General features: G+C 34.2%; 1 protein-coding gene across 6 annotated transcripts in view; it reads right to left on the reverse strand.

Annotated features, from left to right (window-relative positions):
* GRAMD2A (GRAM domain containing 2A) overlaps nt 1-13252 on the reverse strand; it is an 82152-nt gene that overhangs the window by 26383 nt on the left and 42517 nt on the right. For 3 of the 6 annotated variants that reach the window (XM_031956331.1, XM_031956332.1, XM_031956333.1), the window contains one exon: nt 10683-10814. The exons of the other annotated variants lie outside the window; for them this stretch is intronic. The gene's annotated coding sequence lies outside the window, so the exon portion shown is untranslated. The remainder of the gene's footprint in view (nt 1-10682; nt 10815-13252) is intronic. 6 annotated transcript variants of the gene reach the window in all.

A 13252-nucleotide genomic window follows, 5' to 3' on the forward strand; every position in this document is an offset into this window, starting at 1 on the left:
GTAAGTGTCAAATATCTGAGGCTGGATTTAAACTCAGGACTTCCTGAGTCCAAGAGCCACAGTCCCTATAGGACTATGCTCTATCCATCATCTAGCTGCCCCGTAGAATTATTTTAAATGGAATTTCCTTTCCAGCTCTCTTTCTGAGTTTTGTTGATAATATATAGAAATGCTGGTTGTATTTGTGGGCTTATTTTATATCCTGAAATTTTGCTAAAGGTGTAAATTATTTCAAATAATTTTTTCAGTTGTTTCTACAGTATTCTCTAAGGATACCATCACATCATCTGAATAAAATGACAGTTTTATATTTCATTGCCTAGTCTAATTCCTTCAGTTTTCTTTTCTTCTGTTATTGTTAAAGCTAACATTTTTAGCACAATATTAAATAATAGTAATGATAATAGACATCCTTGTTTCATTGCTTATCTTTTTGGAAGGCTTCAAACTTATCCCCATTACAGATAATGCTTGTTCCTGGTTTTAGATAGATACTATGTATCATTTTAAGGAATTCTCCATTTATTCCTGTACTCTAGTGTTTTTAGTAGGAAAGGGTGTTTTGTCAAAGCTTTGTCTGTTTCTATCGAGATAATCAAATGATTTCTGTTGGTTTTGTTATTATTATTTATACTAATAGTTTTCCTAATATTGAATCAGCCCTGCATTCCTCCTATAAATCCTAGTTAGTCATAGTGTATTGTTCTCATGATAAATTACTGTATCTCTTTGCTAATATTTTAGTTTTTCACATTAATATTCTTTAGGGAGATTGGTCTGTAATTTTCCTTCTCTGTTTTAGTTCTTCCTGGTTTAGGAATCAATACCATATTTGTATCATAAAAGGATTTTGATAGAACTCCTTCTTTATCTATTTTTCCAAACAGTTTATATAGTATGGGAATTAACTGTGTTTTAAATGTTTGGTAGAATTCACTTATAAATCCATCTTCCCCTGAAGATTTTTTTCTCATGGAGTTCATTAATGGTTTGTTAAATTTCTCTTTTCTAACCTGTGCTTTAAATATTATATTTCCTCCTCTTAACCTGGGCAATTTAAATTTTTGTAAATATTCATCCATTGTCAAATTTATTGACATACAATTATGCAAATTAGTTCCTAATTGCTTTAATTTTCTCTTCATTGGCAGCAGTCATTCTTTTCATTTTTGATACAGGTAATTTGTTTTCTTTTCTTTTTTTTTTAAATCAAATTAAACAAATTTTTATTTATTTTATTGTCTCTCCCATAAAACCAGCTTTTAGTATTATTTATTAGTTCAATTGTTTTTTTACTTTCAATTTTATTAATTTCTCCTTTGATTTTCAAAATTTCTAATTTATTTGTTTGTTTAGTTACTTATGGGGGCAAGACAATTGGGGTTAAGTGACTTGCCCAAGTTCACACAGTTAAGAAGTGTTAAGTGTCTGAAGCAGTTTGAATTCAGGTCCTCCTCATTCCAGGGGTGGCATTCTATCCACTGTGCTATCTAGCTGTCCCCTAATTTGGCATTTAATTAGGAAGTTTTATTTTTTTCCCCTAGCTTTTTAAATTACATGCCTAGCTTATTAATCTGTTCTTTATTTTATTCATGTAAGCATTTACAAAAATAAAACTTCCTCTTTGTAGCTTTGGCTGGAAACCATATTTTGGCCTAATGTCTCATTATTGTCAATGTTTGATGAAGTTATTGATTGTTTCTATGATTTGTTGTTTAACCCATTAATTCTTTAGCATTAGGTTATTTAGCTTCCAATTTATTTTTAATTTCTCATTCCATGACCCTTTATTACTTGTAATTTTTATTGCATCTGAAATCTGAAAAGGATGCATTTAATTTTTATGCCTTTCTGCATTTGACTGAGAGGTTTTTATACCCTAAAAGATAGTCAATTTTTGTGTATCTGCTATCTACCACTGGAAAAAAAAGTCTATTCCTTTCTATTATTCAATTTTCTCTAGAGGTCTATCATATATTTAACTTTTCTAAAATTCTATTTATCTCCTTAACTTCTTTTCTGTTTATTTTTTAGATTTATCAAATTTTGAGAGGGAGAGATTGAGGTCCCCCCACTATAGTTTAATTGTTTATTTCTTCTTATAAATCACCTAATTTCTCTTCTAAGAATGTGGATACTTACTATACCACTTGGTGTATATATGTTTAGTACTGTTTTTACATCATTGTTTTTGTCAGCACTTCTTAAACTTTTCCACACATGGCTTTTTTTTGTCCAAGAAATTTTTGCATAATCCCAGATATATAGTATACAAATCAAACATTTACTGATAATAAATCATAATTTTGCAAGCAACCCTCAATTTAAGAAGATGGGGTCTACAATACCTTTTAGCAAGATGTAGTTTCCTTCCCCTTTTGCTTTTGCTTTGTCTGAGATGAGGATTGCTACCCCCTGCTTTTTATTTTTACTTCAACTGAAGCATAATATATTCTGTTGCAGCCTTTTCCTTTTACTCTGTGCTCTCTACTTCAAATGTGTGCCTTATAAACATCATATTATAGGACTGTTGTTTTTTAATCTATTCTGCTATTCACTTTTGTTTTATGGGAGAGTTCATCTCATTTATATTCACAGTTATGATTACTGTGTATTTCTCTCCATTCATATTTACCCCTCCTTTTTAATACTTTTCTTGCTCTCTCCTTTTTATCCCATCCCTCCTTACCAGTTTTGCTTCTGAACACCATTTTCCCCAATCTGCCTTCCTTTCTATCAGCCCCTGACACCTTTTGTTTCCCCTTTTCCCTACTATTTCTCATTCTCTCCCATTTCTCCCCATTTTCTGTTACAATCCTTTTTTTCCCCACTCCTTAATTAATTTTTTATATCATCATATCAAAATCAACTTATACCCACACCCTCTGTCTCAGTATATTCTTTCTATCTGCCCTAATAGAAATACAGTTCTTAAGAGTTACAAGTTATTATCTTCCCATGTAGGGATGTAAACACTTTAGTCTTGCTGAATACCATGATTTTTTTTTTTCTTTTCTTATTACCTTTTTATGCTTCTCTTGAGTCCTGTATTTGAAGATCAAATTTTGTGTTCTGCTCTGGTCTTTTCATCAAGAAAGTTTAAAGTTCTCCTTTTCATCTTCTCCCCTAAATAACTGCATTAAATTTTGCTGGGTAATTGATTTCTTGGTTGTAATTTAAGCTCCTTTGCCTTCCAAAATATCATATTCCAAGCCCCTTGATCCTTTAATGTAGAAGCTGCTAAGTCCTATGTAATCCTTGATACTTTGATAGCATTGATATTTGAATTGTTTCTTTCTGGATGCTTGCAGTATTTTCTCTTTGACCTAATAGTTCTGGAATTTGGCTAAATATTTATTGAATTTTCATTTTGGAATCTCTTTCAGGAGGTGGTCAGTGGATTTTTTCAGTTACTATTTTATCATCTGGTTCTAGAATATCATGGCAATTTTCTTTGATAATTTCTTGAAAGATGCTATCCAGCCTCAGTCTCAGAATGAGTTTATCTGTCTGTCTGTCTCTTTCTCTCCCCCTCCCTCCCTCCTTCCTCTTCCCCTCCCTCTCTCCATTCCTTCCTTTCTCCCTCTCTTCATCTTTCCTTCCCTCCCTCCTTCCCCTCCTCTCTCTCTCCCTCTCTTTCTTTCATCATGGCTTTCAGGTAGTGCAATAATTCTTAAATCAACTCTCTGGGATCTTTTTCCAGGTCAGTTATTTTTCCAAGGAAGCATTTTACATTTTCTTTTATTTTTTCATTCTTTTAATTTTGATGATTCTTGATGTGTCATAGAGTTATTAGCTTTCATTTGCTCAATTCTAATTTTTAAGAAATTATTTTTTTTCAGTTTGCTTTTGTACCTCTTTTTTCCATTTGACCAATTCTACTTTTTAAAAAGTTATTTTCTTTAGTGGATTTTTGCCCATTTGACTAATTTGATTTTTTAAGGAACTGTTTTCTTCAGTAAATTTTTATGCTTTCTTTTCCAAGCTGTTGATTTTTTTTTCATAATTCTCTGCATAACTCTCATTCCTTTTCCCACTTTTTCCTTCTACTCTCTTACTTGATTTTTAAAACCTTTTTTGAGATCTTTCAAGAGGACTTTTTAGTCTTGAGACCAATTCACCTTCCTTTTTGAGGCTTTGCATGTAGGTATTTTGCCATTGTTGTCCTATTCTGAGTTCAAGTTTTGATCTTCCTTGTCATCATAGTAGATTTCTATGGTCTGAGTTCTTTTTTTGTTTTTGGCTCATTTTAAAAAGTTGAACCCTGCTCCTGAGGTAGAGGGGGAATTGTTTCAAGCTTCTTTTAATGGGAGACAGGGACAAATGGCTTGTCCACTACATTAGGGTAATCTGCCCTAATTGATATTGTGTCCTTGCTTACAGGGCTGGCTGCTTGCCTATTGCAGTAGGTGCTGGAAGTCTTACAGTTGACCTACTGTGCTACTAGCCTGCTGAGCAAGAACTGTGTGCTGTAGCTGTGAGTATTCTGTTGATTTGCTCAGGTACTACCTGGGCTAGGCAGCACTCTACTTCTACCTAAGTGAGACAGATCTTTCCTGAAGTCCTTCTAAGTTACATGAAGCTGAAAAATTGCTTCACTCTTGTCTTTTTGTGAATTTTGTTGCTCCAGAATTCTTTTGGCAGTTTAATTTAATGGTGTTTCTGAAAGAAACTAAGGAGAGCTCAGGCAATTTCCTGGACTCTTTCTACCACCTTGGCTTCTTATTTCAGTATCTTCACCAAGAAAACCCCAAATGAAGAGTCAGTTATAACTGAAAACAACTGAATTACAGCAACAACTATCCAGTAATCTGAATTTTTGTGAGGAAATCAAAGAATTTCAGATGGAAGAATCCAGAAATGTTCTTTAGTCCAGGCCATACCCAAAAGAGAATCTCTTCTACAATATACCTAACAAATGTTCATTCAGTCTTTTGAATAGACTCCTAAGGCATTTTATCCCACTTCTGGTAGCTCTATAGTTAGGAAATTTTTCTTTGAATCAAACCTAAATTTGCTTCTTTGTGACTTCCAGCCATTATTCTACTTTTGGACCTAAGGAGGACAAGTCACAAACCTCTTGTATATGATCATCTTTCAAATTCTATTGAATATAGCTTTGATGTTACTTCAAAGTCTTCTTTTCTTCAAACTAAATATCATTACTTTCTTCAACCAATTCTCATGTAGCAAAATCTCAAGGATGTTCCTTCACCACTCTAGTTGTCCAGTTCTGAACTTTAACTTATCAGTGTTCTTCTTGAAATAGGACACCCAGAAAAGTTACCAATCCTCCAAGTGTAGTGACCATAGCAATGTATGCTGGAATTGATACCTCTATAACTTAAACACTAGTACTTCACTAATTCAACTTAGCTTTTTACTGCCATATAACACAATCAGGAAAGGTAGTATAGTATAATGGAGAGAGAACTAGATTCAAACTCAGGAAGATTTGGGACAAAGCCTTATTTCTAACATATCCTGAAAGTGTGTTCTAGGAAAATCTCTTGACCTCTCAATGTTCTAGCAATCTTCTATAACAATAAATTTCAGAGAAGAGGTCAACTTGCACTGGTAGAGTGAGTTTCATCTTCCAGAATTCCTGATAAAAAAAAATCACAGGTCCATTCCCTGTCACTATGCCTATCACATTGCTAGTGTACTAAAATCCCAGGGTTATTTTTAGATCTCTATTCTATACTTCAGCAGTCAAATTTTTGAACCCAAATATAAGACTTTTATATTTTATCTTATTAGAACTAGTCCAGTGATCTAGCCTTTCAATATTCTTTTGGTTCCTGATTTTATCATTTACTGTGTTAGTTGTCCCTCCTAACATTGTCATTTGCAAATTTGACATGCGTGACATTTATGTCTTTGTCCAAGTCATTGAGAATAATTTGGAACCAGTGTAGGCCAATTATATCCCTGAGGCATTCTACTTGAAATTTCCTTCCATGATGACATCGGCCCATTTATGACTATTCTTTGTGTGTGACCATTCAACCAGTTCTGAATTTGCCTAACTGTTCTATCATTTAGCCCACAGCTCTCTATTTTATCAAATGTCTTGCTAAAATTAAGTAAACTCACAAAATGACTAATATGGAAATGTATTTTGCATGATTGCACATGTATTGCCTATATCAAATCGCTTACTGTCTCAGGGAGGAGTAAGGGAAAGTTGGGAAGTAGAGAATTTGGAACTCAAAAGTAAAAATAAAAGCTAAAAATTGTTTTTGTGTGCATTTGGAAAAATAAAATATTATTTTTAAAAAATTAAAATAAAGTTTAAGTAAACTATTCCTGTAGCTATTTATAGCCATAGCTAAGATTATTTCCCTGTATCTATCTGTCTAGTAAACCTATCAAAAAAGGAAATTGGGCTTGTCTGATATGACCTGTTCTTTGATGAAGCCATGCTGGCTCTTTATGAACAACACTCCTTTTTTCTTTTCTTTCTTTTTTTTGGTTTGTATTGTCTATTGTATCTTTTTATTTGAGTCTCACTTGATCTTTATGAATTTTTACACTTATTTATTTTTTGGTTTGTCACTGTTCTTTTCATGTTCATTGTTGTAGTTACTATGCATATTGTTTTCTTGACTCTGCTTACTGTACTCTGGATCAATTCTTATAGATCTTTCCGTGTTTCTGTATTCACACTCACTTTTTTTAACAGCATAGTAATAATCCATTATTTTTATGTAGCACAATTTGTTTAGCTATTTCCCAATTGATGGACATCTCTTTTGTTTTTAATTCTTAACTTTGGTCTGTGCATAAAGTTACCTAGCTACTGCACAACACACTCTATTTCCCTTCCTGTTTCCTGGATTCATCAGTGGTCTTACTTAACAACATGACTGTAGGATCTTGAACAGTCTATGAGTGAGTGGGGGATGCTGGAGTTGAGCTATGAGGCTGTTGAAATCAGCTATCAAAGGGACATATCTACTCGTGCTTCTACAGGGGTGACCCCAACTTAGAACGTCTGGATCCCAGATAAAGAGTCCCCACTTGTAAGAAACTAAATATCTTACTTACCAAGAACTCACTGACTCACTGATGAATGCAGGAAAGATTTATTTTACAGTCTTGCAAGAACGGGTGCCTAGGTTAGTAGACCAACACTTCTTTTTTCTAGCTGTTCACTAAATCATTCTTTTGCTAATATATTTAGAATTTTTCCAAGTATCAGAGTCAAGGTCACTGACCTATAATTTACTTCCTCCATTCTTTTCCTGCTTTTGAAAGCTGAAACAATATTAATATATTTATCCTTCAACAGACTTATAGAATCAATACCGCTCTGGTTCTTTGTACAGTACTATAGAGAGCCAGTACCTCTCAGTAGCCACATCAGGCCTGGAGTCTCAGACATGACTCTGAGAAGTCAACTGGTCGAATAACCTCCCTGATACATTAATCTTTCCTAAAGCATCCTAACAAGTAATCAGTCATCTTGCCAAGTCTTCCTCCCCTCCCAAAAAGCAGTAGCTTCTTCCTGGCCTCTGCGCCTCCAAATCACTACTAGCTTCCATTAGCTTCTCTGAAACCCACCAATAAGTGACAGTACATGCAGAAGAGTCTAGAACAAAAAGTAGAAAATGGACATATAGAGGAGGGGGAGGAGGGAATGGTAAAAAAAGAGATATATTTTTGTAACGCCTGTGTCTTCATAATTGTACTGGACCCTACGCTATATTTAATAGCATCTTTGGATTTAGCACTGCCTCAGAATTCAGTTTCTTCATGCTTCCTCTCTAACCATTCTTTTTTAGAGAGGATACAGCTTTTGACTTATAACAATGCAATGCAGATTGACTACTTTCTACAACTCAGTTCTAAGCCCAGATCCATTGTTCATCTCTGCAATGCCTCTTAAAAATATACACTGAAATTGAGAGCAGCATGTTGTAGCTTGGACAAGATGCTTTTTTGTGTCCACTCTATATTTTCATCATGGAAGGTTGTATTGATATTTTTGTCATTGTTGTAAATGTGAAATATAAATGTCAATTAAAAAGGCTTCATAGTATTCAGGGATATATATAATTAGTATAAAGTCAACATCAGTAGAGAATCCTTACAAATATAGTATTTTGTTCTACCAAAACAACCACTTTCTTCAAGTCATAAAACATGGCAGGAGGTCTATTTCTTCATTTGGTCTAAAACTGTGATTATATTGAAATACATAAATTTTAATGAGGAAACTCAGTGAGGTAATTCAAATCTATAACTCTTCTGTAATTTGTGGTCTTCTGAGTGTTGCTCAGGAGTACTGAGAGGTTAGGGTGTGTTGCCTAGAATCATGTAGCTAGGATTGTAAGAAGCAAGATTTGAACCTGTATCTTCCTGCCTCCCAAATTAGCTCTATCAGCCCATGCTCACTGTGAATACTTAAGAGTCATAATGACCCATTCTCTTTCTTTTTTTTTTCAAATGCAACTATTTTGATAAATAGCAAATAATATTACAAAATTAACTTCCATTTTCTTTTTTTAATTATAGCTTTTTGTTGACAAAACATATGCACGGGTAATTTTTTAACATTGACCCTTGCAAAAATGTCTGTTCTAACTTTTCCCCTCCTTCCCTCCACCCCTTCCCCTAGATGGCAGGTAGTCCCATGGACATGTTAAATATGTTAAAGTATGTGTTAAATACATCATATGTATACATATTTATACAGTTATCTTGCTGCACAAGAAAAATCGGACTTAGAAATAAGGTAAAAATAACCTGGGAAGAACAAAAATGCAAGCAAACAATAACAGAAAGAGTGTAAATGCTATGTTGTGGTACATACTCATTTCCCAGTGTTCTTTCACTGGGTGTAGCTGGTTCTGTTAATTACTGATCAAATGGAACTGATTTGGATCTCTCATTGTTGAAGAGGGTCACTTCCATCAGAATTGGTCCTCATATAGTATTGATTAACTTCCATTTTCAGTGAATACCTATATGCATCTTGATTCCTTTTTTATTACACTTGAGTCTCATTTTTAAAAATAACACCTTCATTTCCAATTATATACCTCACTCTTCCCCTATCCAACTATCTATCCTTTATAAAAAGGTTTTTAAAAAGAAGAAATTCAAGAAAACTAATCAAGACATCAGTTATTATTTGATAGAATATGTCATATTCTGCAAAGAGAGAAGGAAGTTTTTTTTCAGGACCAAACAACCATTATAATTATATAGGTGTTTTTTGTTTTGTTTTGTTTTTTTTGCTGAGGTAACTGGGGCTAAGTGACTACCCCAGGGTCATACAGGAAGTGTTAAGTGTCTGAGATCACATTTGAACTCAGGTTCTCCTGACTTCAGGGCTAGTGCTCTATACTCTGCCTACCTAGTGGCCCCATTATAATTATATAGTTGTTCAGGGTTTTTGTTGTTGTTATTGTTGTTTAATTCCTTCTTACATTGTTATACTTATTGTGTATATTGATTTACTGCCTCTGCTTATTTCTCTTGGTATCAGTTTATATAAATCTTTTCATACATCTTTGAATTCTTCGTATTTTTAAAATAATGCAGTAAAATTGTATTATGTTCACGTACCACAATTTGTTTACCTGTTTGTTTTCCAACTGATTGGCAGCTATTTTTTCCAGTTCTTTGCTACACCCTCCCAAAATGCTGCTCTATTTGATGTATATGGGATCTTTTTTTCTGTCTTTAACTACCTTGGAGTATAAATCTATGTCTAAGAACCTGAACAATTTACTTACTCTTTTAGATAATCCAAATTACTTTTCAGAAATGTTGGATCAATTCATATCTCTGCTAATAGCGTATCTGTGTACTTGTCTTTCAACAGCCTCTCCAGTCTTGACTATTTTTTTGTCATCTTCACCAACTTGCTGGATATGACATGAAACCCAGAGTTGTTTTGATTTGCATCTGTCTTATTATTAATAATTTGGAGCATATGATTGTTAATAGTTTGCAATTCTTTTGGGAACTATTGGTTCATATCCTTTGACCACTTATCTAGTCCATTTATACCTTGGACTGATAATTCTTTTTTGCTTCTATGTATATAATGAATATAAAGTCTAGCAGCTTCTTTATTAACTTCTCCAAGAAGAGTTATCCTTTTTTCTAGATGGAATTTTAATCAGGAATAGATCATTGGTCTTTGGATAAAAATCTAATACTGAGAAAACCAACAATTAAATTAATGAATTTAGATAGTTTAAGAATTGTGTGATTCCATCCAGAGAAAGAACCATTGTGTCTGAATACAGATCAAAGTATACTATTTTTGTTTTCTTTTTGTTTCTTCCTTGTGGTTTTTCTCTTTTGTTTTGATTTTTCTTTTACAACATAATTACTGTAGAAATAGGTTTAATGTGATTATATATGTATAACCTATATCAGATTGTTTGCTAGCTTGGGAAAGAGGGGGAAGAAACAGAGAAAGGGAATGGGAAAATATGGAAATTAAAATCTTATAAAAGTTGTTGAAAGCCATCTTTACATGCAATTGGAAAGAAATAAAACACTATTAAGTGAAAGGGAGAATTGGGTGATTCTTAGCACCTTCTACCTTAATATTTCCAACATTATCATTGTAATTGCAAAATGGGGCTACATGCAGGTCATTTTATGGTTTTATCTGTTTCCTGGGTTCTTGTGGCAAATAAATAAATAATGATAATTACCTTGTGGACAGCCTTCTAATGATAAACTTTCTTCACACTGGGAGATGATGGCAGGCACTTAAAGCCTTGTATTAGTCTTTCCAAATTGCAAATCTGGAAATGGAAGTTCAGTGAGGGTATTCCAGTATTCTTCTGTTGGAAGAAAAAAAGTCTTTGTGTGGGCAATTCAATTCAGTTCAACAAATCTTACATAGAACCTCAAAGAGTAAATAGTTTAGCTCTCTTTTCCTCACTCTGAAGGGATGGCATACTTAGCCCTTTCTTTGAAGAAATATGGTACTTTCCCCATCTCTATTATACAGAAAATATATTAAATTTAGAATGAGAAGAGGTCTGAATCACAGAATATTACTTACTTTTTAATAAGGGCCAATAATAACTTGTTCCAGGTTCTCAAATGTAAAATGATACCATTGACCTCATCTTAAAGTCCAACATAAATAGCGCTATGTAGATATAGTAATTGACTGTCAAAGCACTTTATGTGGCTTAACTTGAAGATCAGTCTCCTTCGGATTTGTTGCTTTCTATCACTTTCGGTTATTTCTATCTCTCGTCCAGGCTCAAAGTCCCTAGGGTTGATTAGGTCATTCTGATGGTCTTCAGAGACAGGCTATCTTCACTGAATTTGCACTTCATGTTGAAAATAAAAGCTAAGTATTTCAAGGAAGTCAAGAACATATTCCCATAAATGTCTCATCACAGAACTCAGAGAGAATACTTGTTGATACACCTGGTTTATCAAATGCAGATGATAGTATCATAGCTCTGTAAAAGACCAACTCCCAATTGCCAAGGAGCTCAGCAGGTAAATTCCTACCTCTAAGACTTTAGAGCCATAAAACATCACTAAGGTACTTTTTTTGATGGGAGGGGATCTGAACTATGATGGGAAATAGAATTTGAAGATGGAATCTTTCAGGAAGGATTCACTCTTCAGAAAGAGGATTAGAGATCCCTCAGAGCATCAAGGCTATCCTCAAAAAGGGTAGCAAGACATCTTGAAACCCAATAAAACCAGGAAATAACTTATAAAACATATCTGCATTTCAAAGACTGGTTTACTTTGGACCAGGGTGCCTATAAGATGATTCTACCTTTGTGGGTTCCCACTCTGGAATTTTGGCCTGGGATATACAAATCATTTTTAGGGTTTTCATGAAGAGTCCCTAGAGTTCAGATCTTGCCTATGGTCTTTGTGTCAATGATTACATGTTCCCCAAAATGGAGCAAAGAAAGGAATGGAACAAGAAAGCCTACATCCATGGGACTCATTGAGTCTCAGAGAATCCAAGACAGAATAGGACTTCCTACCCTATCCCAACAAAGTAGGGCACAAGATTCCAGGCCTAAGTGGTGTAATGGTAATTCTGTTCCAGCTCATGGAATATCATCAGAGGGAGGATGTAACTGCAAGAATGGAGCCATGTACTTTGCTCATATTAACATAGGAAAGTTTCTTTGGGACAGATTCTTATGAAAGAATTATTGTTTGAGTAGTAGGCTAGGCCCCAGAAAGGGTCATAGACAAGGAGAGACTGTGGGAAAGCAGGTACACTAATGCTCTGTTGATGGAACTATGAATGGATCCAACTATTCTGGAAAGCAATTTGGAAAGCAATTTGCATTCCTTTTGACCCAGCAATTTCATTACTAGGTCTATATCCTGAAGGGATCAAAAAAAAAGAGAAAAAGGACCCATCTATACAAAAATAATTATAGCAGTTCTTTTTGTGGGGACAAAAAATTGGAAACTGAAGTGTCCACAAAAATGGGAATGATTGAATAAGTTATGGTATATAAATGGATGGAATACTATTGTTCCAAAAGAAATGATGAAGAGAAAATAGTTTCATAAAAACCTGGAAATACTTGTATGAGTTAATCCAAAATGAAATGCCCAGAACCAAGAGAATAATTTATACATTAACAATAATATTGTAAATAAATAAATAAACCACTTCGACAGACTTTGAAACTCTAATCAATACAATGAACTAGCACAATTTCAAAAGACTTAAGATGAGAAGGCAGTTAGGTAGCATAGTGGATAGCGCACCAGCCCTGAAGTCTGGAGAACCTGAGTTCAAATCTGGTCTCTGACACTTAACACTTCCTAGCTGTGTGACCCTCGCCAAGTTACAATTGTCTCAGCAAAAAAAAAAAAAAAAATTTAAGATGAAACATTATTTACCTCCAGGTAGAGAGAGGCTCAAGAGTGAAGATTGAAGCCTGTTTTCTTCCTTCTTTCCTCCCTCCTTCCTTTCCTTCCCTTCTCCTTTCTTCCCTCCCTCTTTCACTCCTCCCTTCTTCCTTCCCCTCTCTCTCCTTTCCTTAACATGTCTAATACAGGAATTTGTTTTGCTTGACAATACATATTTGTAATGGGTTTTATTTTTCCTGCCTTCTCAGTGAGCAGAATAAGAAGTAGGGGGGAGGAAATTTATAACTCAACATTTTTTGAGAATTGAATTTTTTTGTTTTACAAAAGAATGGAACAGAATAGGAATCACTGCTTTTTAGGATCCTGGGTACCTACTGTACTCTCCACCTCAGGAAAAGTGCATCCT

This window comes from Sarcophilus harrisii, chromosome 2, assembly GCF_902635505.1.
Source record: "Sarcophilus harrisii chromosome 2, mSarHar1.11, whole genome shotgun sequence".
Taxonomy (NCBI): Eukaryota; Metazoa; Chordata; class Mammalia; order Dasyuromorphia; family Dasyuridae; genus Sarcophilus; species Sarcophilus harrisii.